Source organism: Dipodomys spectabilis, unplaced genomic scaffold (assembly GCF_019054845.1).
Source record: "Dipodomys spectabilis isolate Male_0828 unplaced genomic scaffold, ASM1905484v1 ptg000301l, whole genome shotgun sequence".
NCBI lineage: Eukaryota > Metazoa > Chordata > Mammalia > Rodentia > Heteromyidae > Dipodomys > Dipodomys spectabilis.
This window is the reverse complement of record NW_024870978.1, coordinates 5,686,446-5,700,551: the sequence shown is the minus strand read 5'-3', so window position 1 is coordinate 5,700,551 and position 14,106 is coordinate 5,686,446. Positions and strand designations below refer to the sequence as shown.

At 35.4% G+C, this 14,106-nt stretch overlaps 1 non-coding gene across 1 annotated transcript; it reads left to right on the top strand.

The window, feature by feature from the left end:
* Positions 1–8,311: 8,311 nt before the first annotated feature.
* LOC122127504 lies at positions 8,312–8,418 on the top strand. The gene has a single exon (XR_006151179.1). It is a non-coding gene; the product is annotated as a U6 spliceosomal RNA (small nuclear RNA).
* Positions 8,419–14,106: the final 5,688 nt, after the last annotated feature.

The window sequence follows — 14,106 nt, the reverse complement described above, 5'->3', positions numbered from 1 at the left end:
ACTTCTTTGGCTAATTCCTAGGTATTTTACTTTTTGTGGAGCTATTACGAATGGAGTTGCTTTCCTAATTTCAGCCACACTTTTCTTATTGTTGGCATACACAAAAGCTATTGATTTTTGAGGATTAATTTTACACCCTGCTACTTTGCCCAAGTTTTGAATCAGCTTGAGTAATTTTGGAGTGGACTCTGTGCGATTCTTTAATTACAAGAACATTTCATCTGCAAAGAGGGAGAGTTTTACTTCTTCTTAACCTATTTGGATCCCTTTTATATTTTCACCTTGTCTTATTGTTGTAGTTAGTCATTCAAATACTAGATTGAAGAGAAGTGGAGAGAGTGGGTATCCTTGTCTCATTCCTGAGTAAGAGGAAATAGCTTTAGTATTTCACCATTAAGTAAAATGATGGCTATAGGTTTGTCATATACAGCCTTTATTGTATTGAGGAATGTTCCATGGATTCCTAATTTTTCCAGAACCTTCATAATAAAGGGGTGTTGGATCTTGTCGAATGCTTTTTCTGCATCTATTGAGACAACCGTGTGGTTCTTATCCTTGCTGCTGTTGATGTGATGAATTATATTAATTGATTTGCATATATTAAACCAGCTTTGCATCCCTGAAAGGAATCCTGTTTGACCCTGATGTATGATTTTTTGGATGAATTGTTGAAGTCAAGTGGCCAAAATTTTGTTGAGAAACTTTGCATCAATGTTCATAAACGAAATGGGTCTATAGTTCTCTTTCCTTGATGAGGCCCTTCATGGTTTTGGGATGTGTGTTATGATGGCCTCATAAAATGAGTTCATTAGTGAACTTTCTCTTTCAGTTTCATTGAAGAGTTGGAGGAGTATTGGTGTGATCTCTGCTTTGAAGGCCTTATAGAATTCTGCTGTAAAACCATTTGGTCCTGGGCTTTTCTTACATGGGAGGTCTCTTATTGCTGGTTCTATTTCAATGCTTGGTATAGGCCTTTTAAGATAGTTTGACTCTTCTTGGCTTAGTTTCGGCATGTCAGTATTTGCTAGGATAAGGTCCATTTCTGCCAAGTTCTCAAACTTATTAGTTTAAAGGTTTTAGAAGCATTCCCTTATAATGTTCTGAATCTTAGTTGTTTTTCTGATATTTCCATTCTTATCTCTGAGTTTATTTGGGTGTGTTCTCTTCTTTTTCTGTTAAGTTTGCTAAACGTCTGTCAATTTTGTTAAATGTTTTGAAGACTCAATTCTTTGGTTTCTTAATTCTTTCTATTTTTTTTTACATTACAATTCATTTAATTATGATTTAATTTTAATTATCTATTTGCATCTACTGGATTGTATTTATCTTGCTGCTCTTTTTCAAGGAGGCTCGGATGTCTCATTAAATTGGTTTCACATCTCTCCAATTTGTTGATGTAGGAACGCAGAGGTATAAACTTGCCTTTGAATACTGTGTTTGCTGTGTCCCAGCGGACACAGCAAATTGGTGTGTTCATTTTTGTTGAATATCATGAACATTTGAATTTCCTTTCTAATCTCTTCCATGACCCACTCGTGATTCAGTAGTGTGTTGTTCAGGATCCATGTACTACATGACTTTTTTTGGTGGCTTTTGGTGTTGAGCTCTAATTTTATTCCCTTGCGGTCTGAGAGAATGCAAGGTATAACTTCAATGTTTCTGAATTTGGACAAGTTTGCTTTGTGGCCTAAAATGTGGTCTATTTTGGAAAATGTTCCATGTGCTGTGGAGAAAAACGTATTGTCTAATGCTGCTGGGTGAAATATTCAGTAGATGTTTGTTAAATCTACTTGGTTTATGCAGTTTTTTATATCTGTGGTTTCTCTATTGAGTTTTTGCGAAATTCAAGCTATCTAGTGGGGAAAATTCTGTGTTAAAGTCCCCAACAATTAATGTCTTTGGATCTATGTGGGATTTGAGGGAAAATAGTGTTTCTTGGATAAATTTGGGTGCTCCGTTGTTTGGCAAATAGATATTTAGAATTGTAATATCCTCCTGAAGGGGTAATCCCTTAATTAGTATGTACCGAACTTTTCACTAATTTTAATTAAAAGTCTATTTTATCTGACATTAGGATTGCAACTCTTTCTTGTTTATGGGGACCATTTGCTTGGTAGATTTTGTTCTAGCCTTTATAATTGAAAATGTTTGTATTTGTGGCCAAGAAGTGAATCCTGAAGGCAGTAGATAGAAGGATCTTGCTTTTTAATCCAAGTAGACACACTTTGTTGCTTAATTGGAGAATTAAGTCCGTTAATGTTGAGAGATAGAACTCAGAGGTATTTGGGAGTTCCTGCCATTTTATCCAACTTGTTAGGGGCTGCCGCAATTGTATTCTTCTTATGGTTCTTGGATTCTCAGTTTGGGTGCTGTTTCTTGGCCTTTATTGTGGTCTTGTTGGTTTTCTCTGTGTAGGACATCTTTAAGATTCTTTTGTAGGGCTGGTTTGGTAGAGATATATAGTTTCAATTTTTCTTTGCCATGGAAGTGTTTTATTTGACCTCCGATTATTAAGGAGAGTATAGCTGGGTAAATTATTCTTGGTTGACTCGTGTTTGTCTTTATGGCATGGCTTACATCATTCTAGGCTCTTCTTGCTTTGATTGTCTCTGCTGAGAAATCTGAGGTGATTCTAATTGGTTTCCCTTTACAGGTGATTGATCTTTTCTCCATGACAACTTTAAGGATCTTTTCCTGGGTCTGAATTGATCCTGTGCATATTATAATGTGACAATGGGATATCCTGTTCTGGTCTGGTCTATTGGGAGTTCTAAAAGCTTCTTGTATCTGAATAGGCCTATCTTTTTGCATGTTTGGGATGTTCTCTCCTAGGATCTTGTTAAACAAATTTCCTAGACCATTGACTTCTGGCTCTAGGTGCTCCTCTACACACATTTTCCTCAGTTTAGGCCTTGTAATGGTGTCTTCCAAGGGTTGAATGTTGAATAGATCTATCATATTTCTTGGATTTGTCTTGGATGGTTGTATGTTCTTTCTCTATAATATCTAGGCTGTCTTCTATCCTCAGGATTCAGTCTTCTGCATGGTCTATCCCACTATCCAGACTTTCTACTATTTTTTATTTCCTTATAGTTGTTGGGCTTTTATGGCTTCAAATACTTTGTTGGATCTTTGTTTTAGATCTTGTATGAAATTCTTTACTTCCTTAATTTAGTGTTCAGTGTTTATTCTCAAATCACTTAGTTGATTAGTTATGGTTTCCTTGGACTCCCATTTCTTCTGTTGGGATCCATTCAGCATTCCCTTTGTGGACTCCCTGACTTCTTTCAGCTCTCTGTTTATGGATTGCATGAATGCCTCTAGTGATCTCTGTCTATTCTCATCCCGCTCTCTCATTTTCTGTATTACTCTTTGATTAGCTTCCTCACGTCCATGCAATTCTTGTAGTTCTCTTTGTTTGATCTCAGCCTGCTCACACAATTCCTTTATTTCTTTTTGAGTGTAGTCAAACTGCTCAGGCAATTCCTTTATGTATCTTTGAGTAGCTTCCTCACTCCCATGAGCTTCCTGTTTTGATCTTTGGTTTGCCTCCTCTCTCTCCCTATCATGATCACACAGAGTACATTGCAGGTTTTCAATCTTTTCATTTACCATAATTACCATTAGTATTTGTAGAGCTTTTGGGGAGCTCTCTTCTGGATTATTCATTATCTGTTCTGTCCACTGATTATCATGAGTGGAGTTGAGATACCCGGACTTGCCAGTTTTCTTGTGATTTTCCAGCTTATACTGCCCATTTGGGATGAGAGTAACACCAGTTTGGTCCTAGAAAACTATCTTAAGGCAAGCATCAACAAAGTCTTTAGTTGCACAGTCCAAAGCCTGCAGATATAATCTAGTTCAACAGATATACTTTTCAAGATCAAACAACTATGTATTAATAGGCTACGAACCACAAAGAAGAATTTGGCAAACAAGAAGTTATTAGGTTTAGTGAGAGATATGGGTATAAATAGGAATAGGTGGATGTGGAAAGGTAGAAGGAGAGCTAACTTAGTCCTAATCTCAAAGCAGGAAATAGGTTGGATAGATTGATAGTAGAGACGAGGGAAAAAAGAAAGAGAAAAAAAGACAAGGAAAATTAGTAAAAAAAAATTAAAAATTAAAAAGTGAAACCCTTAAAAATTATGCAAATTAAAAACGTAATGTTCACCGAAGGACGGGAATAAGATAAGAGAAGGGGAGGAATAGAAAGGAGACGTGAAAAATTAAAAAATAAAAATGTGTAAATTTTATATATGTATATAGAGGTAACACGGCTATTAAGGAATTTAAGTCTAAAAGGTTTTGAATTCAGTAATAATTTTCTGGATTAAGTGTGTATACAATGGGGGATAAGGTCTAATAATTGACTACAGGTATATCTGAGAATGAGCAGAAAAGCGATTAAATCATGCAAAGAAGAACAAAAGAGAAGAAAAAGTGAAAAGAATGAGAAAGAAAGGAAAAAACGATCAAAAGGTCAGTAGAGCTAAACAAATATGAAAAAAAGCACACACACACACACATACCCCTAAAATAAAAATTATAAGAAGAAGAAAAAAAAGTTAATAGAAAACAATTTTTTAAAGTTAAAAATTAAAAATGTTAAAAAATTTTTAAATAAAATGTACCAAAAAAAGAGTTCTTTCCTTTTTGGGGGTGAGATGGGAAGATCCTGTATCTCCCTTGTGTCCATTACCAGTCTCTTGTTGGAGTCTCTGGTCTGATTGTGGTGTTTGATTTTCCTGTAGCTTGGTTGTTTTGTTAAGTCAGTTTGTTTGAGCAGGCAGAAAAATGCTTTGCTTTACCTAGGATTTTGTCATCCGCCTCCCAGGCTACTTCAATGGGAGGGAGATCTGCTTTGAATATCACAAAAGAGCGTGATGGCTGTTTCTTCTAGGTTGAAGATTCTGTGGTGGGGCTAGGTTCTGGGTAGAGTTGAGGTCTTTTAGCAAACAGTAGCTTTTCCCTGAGGGGCTAGCATCTGAGGCAGTCACAGAGCCCAGTCCAGGAGCCATCCTCAATGTTTAATGTTACTGAATTTCAATTGATTATCTAGGCTGCTGTAGGGAGGGGCAGCCTCTGGCTCTGTTTACCCAGTGATGAAAGCCACTCCTGGGGCTGGCACAGGCCCAGGCTGGATGACTTTCTTCTGGGTGGAGCTGAGCCTGGCAGGTTAGGTTAGTTTCCTGTGACCTGCTAAATGACTTTTTGTTTTCATCCAAGGACTGATTTGGAGGTAGATTCTCAGCCACGCCTTTGCCAGTATCAAAGATGGAGATCTCGAGTAGTGGGCAGGTAGGGGTGGCCTTCCCTTCTCTGCTCTCTGAGAAGGAATGAGGAAGTCAGGCTTCTACTCAAACAGGAGTCTGATTCCTGGGTCATCTCTGGTCGGCGATCTGAAGGATGAAGATATCTGCTCCTTGTCAGTTCTTGCTGGTGTTGAGTAGAATCCTCTCTCCTGCTGCATCTGGTGCCTTTGTCCTTGACTCTCTGTGTTGCAGGTATGGTGGCTACAGACACCACCGCCCCCACCACAGCAGCTCCGGCTACTGGCAAGTGCTCAGATTTGTCTCCTTGGCTGGATTTTCCCTCTCTGGCCTAACTCTCTGTACTGTGTTGGCACACTTGGTGTGATTCTCTGGCTTAGGACTCTTCACTGGAGCACTAATACTGCTTTCTATATGAGAGCTTGTTTAGCTTCCAGCTTCTCCTCTGCTATCTTCCCGGAACCCTAAATTTAAATTTAAATGATAAATTCTTTTAAAATCGTTTCACTAGGGCACAGGTATGGATAGATAAGTGATGTGGGCAGAATCAGAATTATTCAGAAGGTTGTAAATGGATGCTTATGTAGTTTTCTCTCGGCTGGATCACAGAATAGAGACTGTCCTAATTGGAACAAGTTAGCCTTCCGAGGTTTTCTGCATATAAACACGGCATCAACATTTTATTAGAGGATTATTCAAGATTAGCTATATGTTGATTGATAATGACTGATCATGACAGAAAGTTGACGGAAAACCATCTACACTTCAGTGAGGTTCTGATTTGTGCTTCACAAACTGTTATGAAAGCTCTACATGAGAAATCTAGCAGCCACATTTCTAAAAAGTCCTTGGGTTGCTACACTTTCTGATATTGTCTCAATCCAAGTACTTCTCCTTGGAGTTCCATACTGTTCAATGATGCTGTATTAGCTCCTTGTTACAATTTGCAGGCTGGGGGCTGGCAAGGTGGCTCAGTGGTAGAGTGCTTGCCTTGCATGCATGAGGCCCTGGGTTCGATTCCTCAGCATCACATAAGCAAAAAGAAAAAAGCCGGAAGTGGCACTGTGGCTCAAGTGGTAGAGCACTTCCCTTGAGCTGAAGAGCTGAGGGACAGAGCCCATGCCCAGAGTTCAGGCTCCACGACCAGACCTCCCCCCCCAAAATAAATAATTTGCAGACTGGTCTTTTTAATGAAATTTGTGCTTATCAAAATTGCTCTCCAAATTCCATCCACAAACTGCATACAAAATTTATCTGAAAAAATTTGTATCTGTTGATAGTGCATATACTTTTAGTTTCATTACAAATATAGAATGTAGTAAAAATTCTCATAGCAATTATACTGCACTAGCTTGTGGGCAGGCTCTAATGTAAATAATATACTGTGTTCATGTAGAGATTTTGAGTATCCAAAGTAATAAGCCTGTGGTCCTAAAACCAATACCTTACTTATATTGAGTGACAAATACCACTTCATGTATAGACACGATTTCCTTGTATCTTTTTAATACATATTTTTATTATAAATACTGTACAAAGGGGTTACAGTTACATAAGTAAGGTAATGAGTACATTTCTTATTGAGCATTGTTACCCCCTCCTTTGTTTTTACCCTACCATCCCTTCCCTTCACTCCTCCCCACCTCCCGCCTTCACCCATCCTCTGATAAAGTGTCTTGTATATCTCATTGTTACAATGGGTCAACCAGTATCCTTTCCTCATATCTTAAATGAAGAAATGCTGGCTTGATTTATGCTGATTCTACTTTTGTAGACACATCTAAAATCACTGGCCAAGTCCAAGAGCACATAAATGAAATGGCATCATTTTTTTGTCAGTTGGTATAATTGTGTTCTACACATTTATTGACAGGTTACAAATTACTCTCAAACTTTAAAACATTAAAAATACTTTCTTTTTTTTTCTTATTTTCTTGGCCAGGAAATCAGCAAGACCTCAGTCAGCATTTCTCTCATAGGAATTTTCACATAGGTTAGTTAAATGTAGATGTAGAGCCCAGTTTTCTGAGGATTCACTCATCTGCCTAGGAATTCATGCTGGCTGTTGGAAAAAGAGCTCAAGTAATGATGCCATTTAAATCCTTATAACTTTACTCTTTACCAGGGTATTCTCTTGCTACTTTGGTTGTTGGTTGGTGTCTACAAGACTAAGAATTCCGTGAGAAGAAGGGAGACACCATATGACTTATACCCAATTGACTTGCTATCACTTGTACAGCATTTTGTAAGTCAAATCTCTCTAAAACTACCAGTTTTAAGAGATAAGAGGAGTGGTAAAAGAACTCTTAGAGACAAATACATCTTCAACACATATTGTTCCAAGTATTCCGTTTAGGCATATTCAACAAATGGTGAAACTTATGTTGGCTGTAATTATGTGTCTTTCTCCATGTGTGCATGTATACATGTGTATATGTATGTGTGTGAATAGTAACATACATGTGTACATTATGGCTTATATCATCATTTATTCCTTGCTAACAAATAAAGTAAGGAATCCCTAAAGTTTTAACAGAAACTGTGTAGTTAAAGTCTTAACTCTTCACTCTGCTTCCTTACACAAAGACTTTGCAACTCCTCATTAATAAAGTTTCCATAAACTCTGAAATGTACATACTTAATGCTTAATGTCGGCTACCATAAATCTTAAATACTTTATAGAAAAGTTTTATACTTGCCAAATAGTCCTTTTTTTGGCATATATAAGCAAAATCCCCAAAGTAAGCATATTTAAAACATTAAAACTTTTAACAAACCTTAACACTTTCTGCAATGTTCATTTTGACAGGTGCCTTGTATAGAATAATTGAATTCCTCCTCATACACATCTCTTGAACAATAAATATCCAGAATTATTTTGTTTTTGGTATGTCTATCTTGATTTTATTCTTAAATGTGTGCTTATGTAAGAAATACATGATTCTAAAATTTCACAACAATTCTTTTGAACTTAATTTTGTTGAATTGTCTAGTTTAATAAAATCAATGAAAATTATACTTTATATAAAAAATGTTTTATGCTCAATTTAGCATCACATACACTAACATTGGAACAATACAGAGAAGATTAGCACACCCCAGGCGCAAGGATGACATGAAAATTTGTGGAGCGTTCCATATTTTTTACAACAGATGCTGAAAGGTATGTGGCCACAAGGGAACCGTACTGCATTCTTGGTGGGAGTGTAAACTTGTTCAACTACTTTGGAAAGTAGTATGGAGTTTCCTCAAAAGACTCCACATAAACTCCTCTATGACACAGTAATCCCACTTCTGGGGATTTACCCAAATGATCATAATCAAGACCATACTAAAACTACCAGCACAACTATGGTTATTGCAACATTATTTACGATAGCTAAGATATGGAATCAACCCAGATGCCCCATTAGATGAATGGATCAAGAAAATTTGGTATATATACACAATGGAATTCTATGTCTCCATCAGAAAGAATGACATCTCCCAATTTGATAGGAAATGGAAAGTCTTGGAAAAAAATTATTGTGTAAAGTAAGCCAAGTCCAAATAAATACAGGTCCCATGATTTCCCTTATTTTCAATAACGAATATATGTCTTGGATAAGCAGAAAAGTTCAAAAGATATGTGCATATATCCAGATAAGATGATGTTAAAGAAAGTGAACGCCAAGGTAGGGACACAAGTGGTTTTTTTTGTTTCTTGCTATTGTTTCTAACGTACTTATAATGTGCGATGTCATTTTTTTTGTTTCTTTGTATGTTTCTCCCCATGCTATAACCCCTGTTTTCTCTGTATTTGAAGTTGGTGCACTTACATCGTGTATGTATGCTTCTCTAATTTGGGGAGGGGAAGGGAAAAAATGCTCAAATAGGGATACAGGTTGACCCATTGTAACAATGAGATGCACAAGACACTATGTTGAAAAATGAACTTTACAATTTAGGTGTAGGAAGGAAGGGTGAGGGGAGTGTACTTGTGGAGGTGGGAGGGAAGGGATGGTAGGGGAAATACAAAGGAGGAGTTAACAATGATTGTTAGGAAATATACTAGTTTCCTTGTTCATGTAAATGTGGCCCCTCTGCACAGTATTATTACAATAAAAAACATATAAAATGCTCTGAGATGGAAGAGTTTATTTCCTCTATTTTACCCATATAATATCGTTAACAAAGAAATTAATGCAGAACACTGATATGAAGGTAATTTGAATAAATGTGTGTGTGTGTGTGTGTGTGTGTGTGAGTGAGTGCGGCACCGCACAATCAAACACATGCGTGCGTGCAAACACACGCCATGCATGTATATTGGCGTGCTGAGAGTTTAAAATCAGGTCTTCAAGGTCTTGCTAGGCTTTTACTATCTAGCTACAATATAAGCTACATTTCAATTCCTGGCTTTTTGCTAATTCATTAAACTTCTTGAAAAATAATTTCATGACGTGTTTTTTTTGGCCCTGATTGGTGCCCAAGTGTTATCCACAGATCTCAGTCTCCTGAGCAAATATTCAGAGTAGATAGGATTATAGGTGTGACCAGCCAGAACAAGGCTTTTAGAATAATTTTTAAAATAAAAGAAAATTTACTTCAAGGGAGCCTGTTTTATCATCTCCTAATTTGAAAGCCTTTTGGAGTGATTTTATGATAATTTAATTTGTTTGGGGATTGTTAAAAGATAGAAAGTGATGATATTTAAAAGTTTTAGTACTTTTTAAAAAAGAAACTGGAACTGTGGGACAGAAGAAATTTGGCTGTCTTCGGACATCAATTTATAAGCTCAGCTCTGTGCATGATATCCCAATGTCACCAACGCAGTCTGTGTTGAAGACAAAATGTGACAGAAAACAATCACCATGGGCAATATTTGCTACGCTCTTATTTCTTGGGCAATATGAATATTGAATTGAGAGTATAAAGAATGGAGAGATTTTACCCACCTTTTTGGTATTGCTGAAAGACTTTTGGAAACTTTGACTCATTTCCTTCTTCACTGTGTGTGTCTTTGGGCCATGCACTTACTGTCTTTAACTACAATTTTTCCCAACACTACAATGGTAATAACATTAGCATTATAGCAAATGTTATCTTAAGAATTAAGAGAATAATACTTGTGAAACACTTAACATAAACCTATGAATGATCTTTGAGTTTAGCCACCATTCTTTTTAAAATACTAAAAAGAATGTGAAAAGTAGTACAGAAACCATTACATGTAGTGTGAGCAACCAGAAGTAATATCTACTGACCATGCTCTGTGTCCAAGGAAGCCAGGTGTATAACTTCTTATGCTGTAAATCAAACTGGTTATCTTATGTCATGATAGTGTAAAAATATCAGGGACAGAACGATGAGGGAATGTTGTAGACTGAGGTGAAATCCATATGAAAATGTGCAAAACTGATAAAACATGGAAGTATCTGAGCAGTATGTTGTGTTTTACATCATTTAAGTTACATCGCAAAGATAAGGAAGACCTAGAAGAATAAAATGTCTTTTTGATAGTCTATCATAGGTCCTTAGAAGGATGAACACTTTCCTCATTCTTGTAGAGGCATCGTCAGATGAGGGGAACTATATTTTTTGTTTGCTTCCTTCCATTTATTCTTCAGTTTGAAATCTGAAGAACATGAGACTGAAAGAAACCAAGTGAAATTAGCCATGTAGCCTTTAGAAAGAACAATCAAAGAAAAATAAATAAAATATATATAGCCTTGTAAAAGGTCTAACTACATTGAGTTATATAGTCTCAAGCGTTAACAGAAAATGATTTAAAAAATATCATGTTAATAAAAATTTAAAAATGTTTGGAGCTGCTTAATCTTTTTCCTTTCTACTACTATGAATTAATTATTGATTTTCTATAGAGAGATTAAAGATCAGATTAATAAGAAACTTGATTAAAATGGACAAAAGTTCTGAATAGACATGTTTTCCAAAAAGCCCTGAAAATCGCCTGTGGATTTACAAATTTGTATTTAATACAACTTCTATGCTGGCTTAATGCTTTGTGAGCAAAAGTCATTAGAGAAATGCAATTCAAAATTGTTATGATATTACTTCTTAACTATTATAACTCTCATCAAAAATATCCAAGGGACCAGGTGTGGTGGTAAAGGCTCGTAATTCCAAGTGATTGGAGGATGGAGTAAAAGGATTTGAGTCTAAGGCCAGTCTTGGGTACTGCACACAGTAAAAACCTGCCATTTAAATAAACTCAAAAGGTAATAATGTTGGCTGGCGACACCATGGAGAAAAGGAAATTTTCTACACTCTTGGTCAAAATACAGGTTAGTGTTCTCATTGTAGAAAGTAGTATTCAGTTTTCTAAAGACATCCAAAGTTGAAATATCATCTGACCCACCAATCGCGTGATTATTTCTCTCTGTTTAACTCATAAATATATCTGTAGTTCATTGTTATTCACATTATTCACAACAACAGCCAAGATATAAATCAAAGTCCAGTGTTCAACTACAAACTAATAAAGCAACTGTGGTACATGCATAAATACCTTTTTCTGTTGATCCCAAAGTATTTTTTATTATTTTCCTGTTTTCATTTGATTAACCTCCAAATTGGAAATCCAGATATATGATTTAATTTAACCAAAACTACTTATTGAGTATAAGGAACTTCTACTCTCTACATTCTTCCCACTAAGATCACCAAATATGGTGAGTCTGAAATAGTCTATTTTTGATCTATGTTAATATTCTTTACAATATGAGTGAAATGTTTAAAAAGTAATATTTGTTTTAGCTTAATTGCTCTGAAGAGACAATAAATGATATTATCAAAGCTTAAAAATGATTTGATTTAAAATTTAGAATTCCGGAAATGGTTTTGACCACTCTGGTTACTGGAGCTTTCACTACAACCTCATGAGACAATTTATACTGATAAAGCAAAAATCTGAGGTTAGACATTTATGAATAAAAAAATCATGTCATTCTGAATATGTAGAGCTACATATAAAACATAAAAAATTTAGCTTTTAAATACCTGAATATGCTAGTACATTTAATTGCAGGGTAAATACTAGTTCTGAAATTAGATAAAATTGCACTTATTTTGAAATATAAACCTAAGTATTTATTAGAATAAAAGAAAATGTTTAAAATATCACTCATTCAAGAAATAAGATGTAGAGTTAGTTGTTTTTCATGCCAATTAAGTTCTCTAAACTTACTACAAATATAGATTAGTAAAACTAATTCATTGCTTTGTAGGGAAATAGCAATCCCGTTTCCTAAAACTCATGAAAATAACTTTTTCTGAAACAATTGCTAAGTAACTGTTTTATATTGTTTTGTCATGGAATCTTATTCGATAAATTTTTATTCATTAAGTTAAATAATTGGACAAAAATATAAATTATGCATAAAAAATGTTTAACACGAGTTTATTTTTTCAGAAGACAGATCATGGCTCTCTTAAAGAACACTAGAAGGCAGTGTTCTTTATTAATTTTTAGTTATTTTGTTAATGGATATTATTTGTCAGAAGTGACAATTCCATAATATATTTAACATATTTGATTATACTCCCTCTATTTCCTTCTCATTACTTGTTCCTCCAAAGATCTTCTGTTATTCACATAAAATTACATCTTCATATATGCACATATAAACTAAATTGGAAGATTTAAGCTAAACTGCAAGTTAATTCAAGATGTACAGCGAATTAATAGGATTAACAAAAACCTGAATATCTTTTTGTTAACTTTTGAATTGAGCTATTATTATTATTATGGTTAAGGTTAGGATCCCAGACAGAATTAGAATTAGGATTAGAGAAATAGAAAATTTAGGTTCATCAAATGATGACCCATTGCAACAATGATACTCACAAGACACTATGTTGAAAATGAAGTTTACACCAAGGGGAGGGAGGAGAAAAGGAATTGGGGAGGGATGGGGTAGTGGGAGAACAAGAAAGAAGTGGGTTACAATGCTCAACAAAAAACGTAATCCTTACCTTATACATGTAACTAATCCCTCTTTAAAGCATCTTTGCAACAAAATAAAATTTTTAAAAAATAATAAAAAATAAAACCTGACAGGAAATAGAAAAACATTTAAAAATTTATGTTCAAAATGCAAGTAAAATTTAGACCTACACGCTGAGCAAGAGTTAGGATAAATATGAAAAAAGTGGCTTGCTATTAACACGATGATTCGGTTATATGTAGGCTTAGGATTAGGCAAGGTGTGCCAGTTAGAGCGGGGTTAGGATGAGAAAAACATGTAAGACATTGTGTAAAACTGCCACATATTTTAAGAAGAATGAATGGCAAGAATGATTGAAAACCAGTCTCTGTTACTTTAAACGTTCAGATATAATTTGGTTTAAAGTGTGAGATACTTTTTTGTTCCAGTTAGGGTTAGGGAAGGATAAGCTTTAAGGTAAATTTTAGTTTTCCAATTAGAAGTAGAAGCCAAAAAAATGTGCGATTGAATAGAATCTAAACAATTTTCCTTACATTAACCAATTGGTGTTAAATTCCGAATGTGATTTGGATTAGGTTTCTGGTTAACCGGTGTTGAGGATAGAGAAATGGGTTAAACTAGTGGCTCGCACCTATTATCCTAGCCACTCAGGAAGCTGTTTTCTGAGGACCGCAGCTCAAAAGTAGCCCAGGCAGGAAAGTCCATGAGACTTTTATCTGAAATTAACCACCATAAAACACAAAAGCGGTGCTATGGCTCAATTGGTTGAACGCAGACCTTGAGCTAAAAAACTCAGGAATCATGCCCTGGCCCAGAGTGCAAGCCCCATGACCGACAAAAAGAAAAAAAAAGAAATGTTAAATATTAAGTAAAGGTGAACCTAT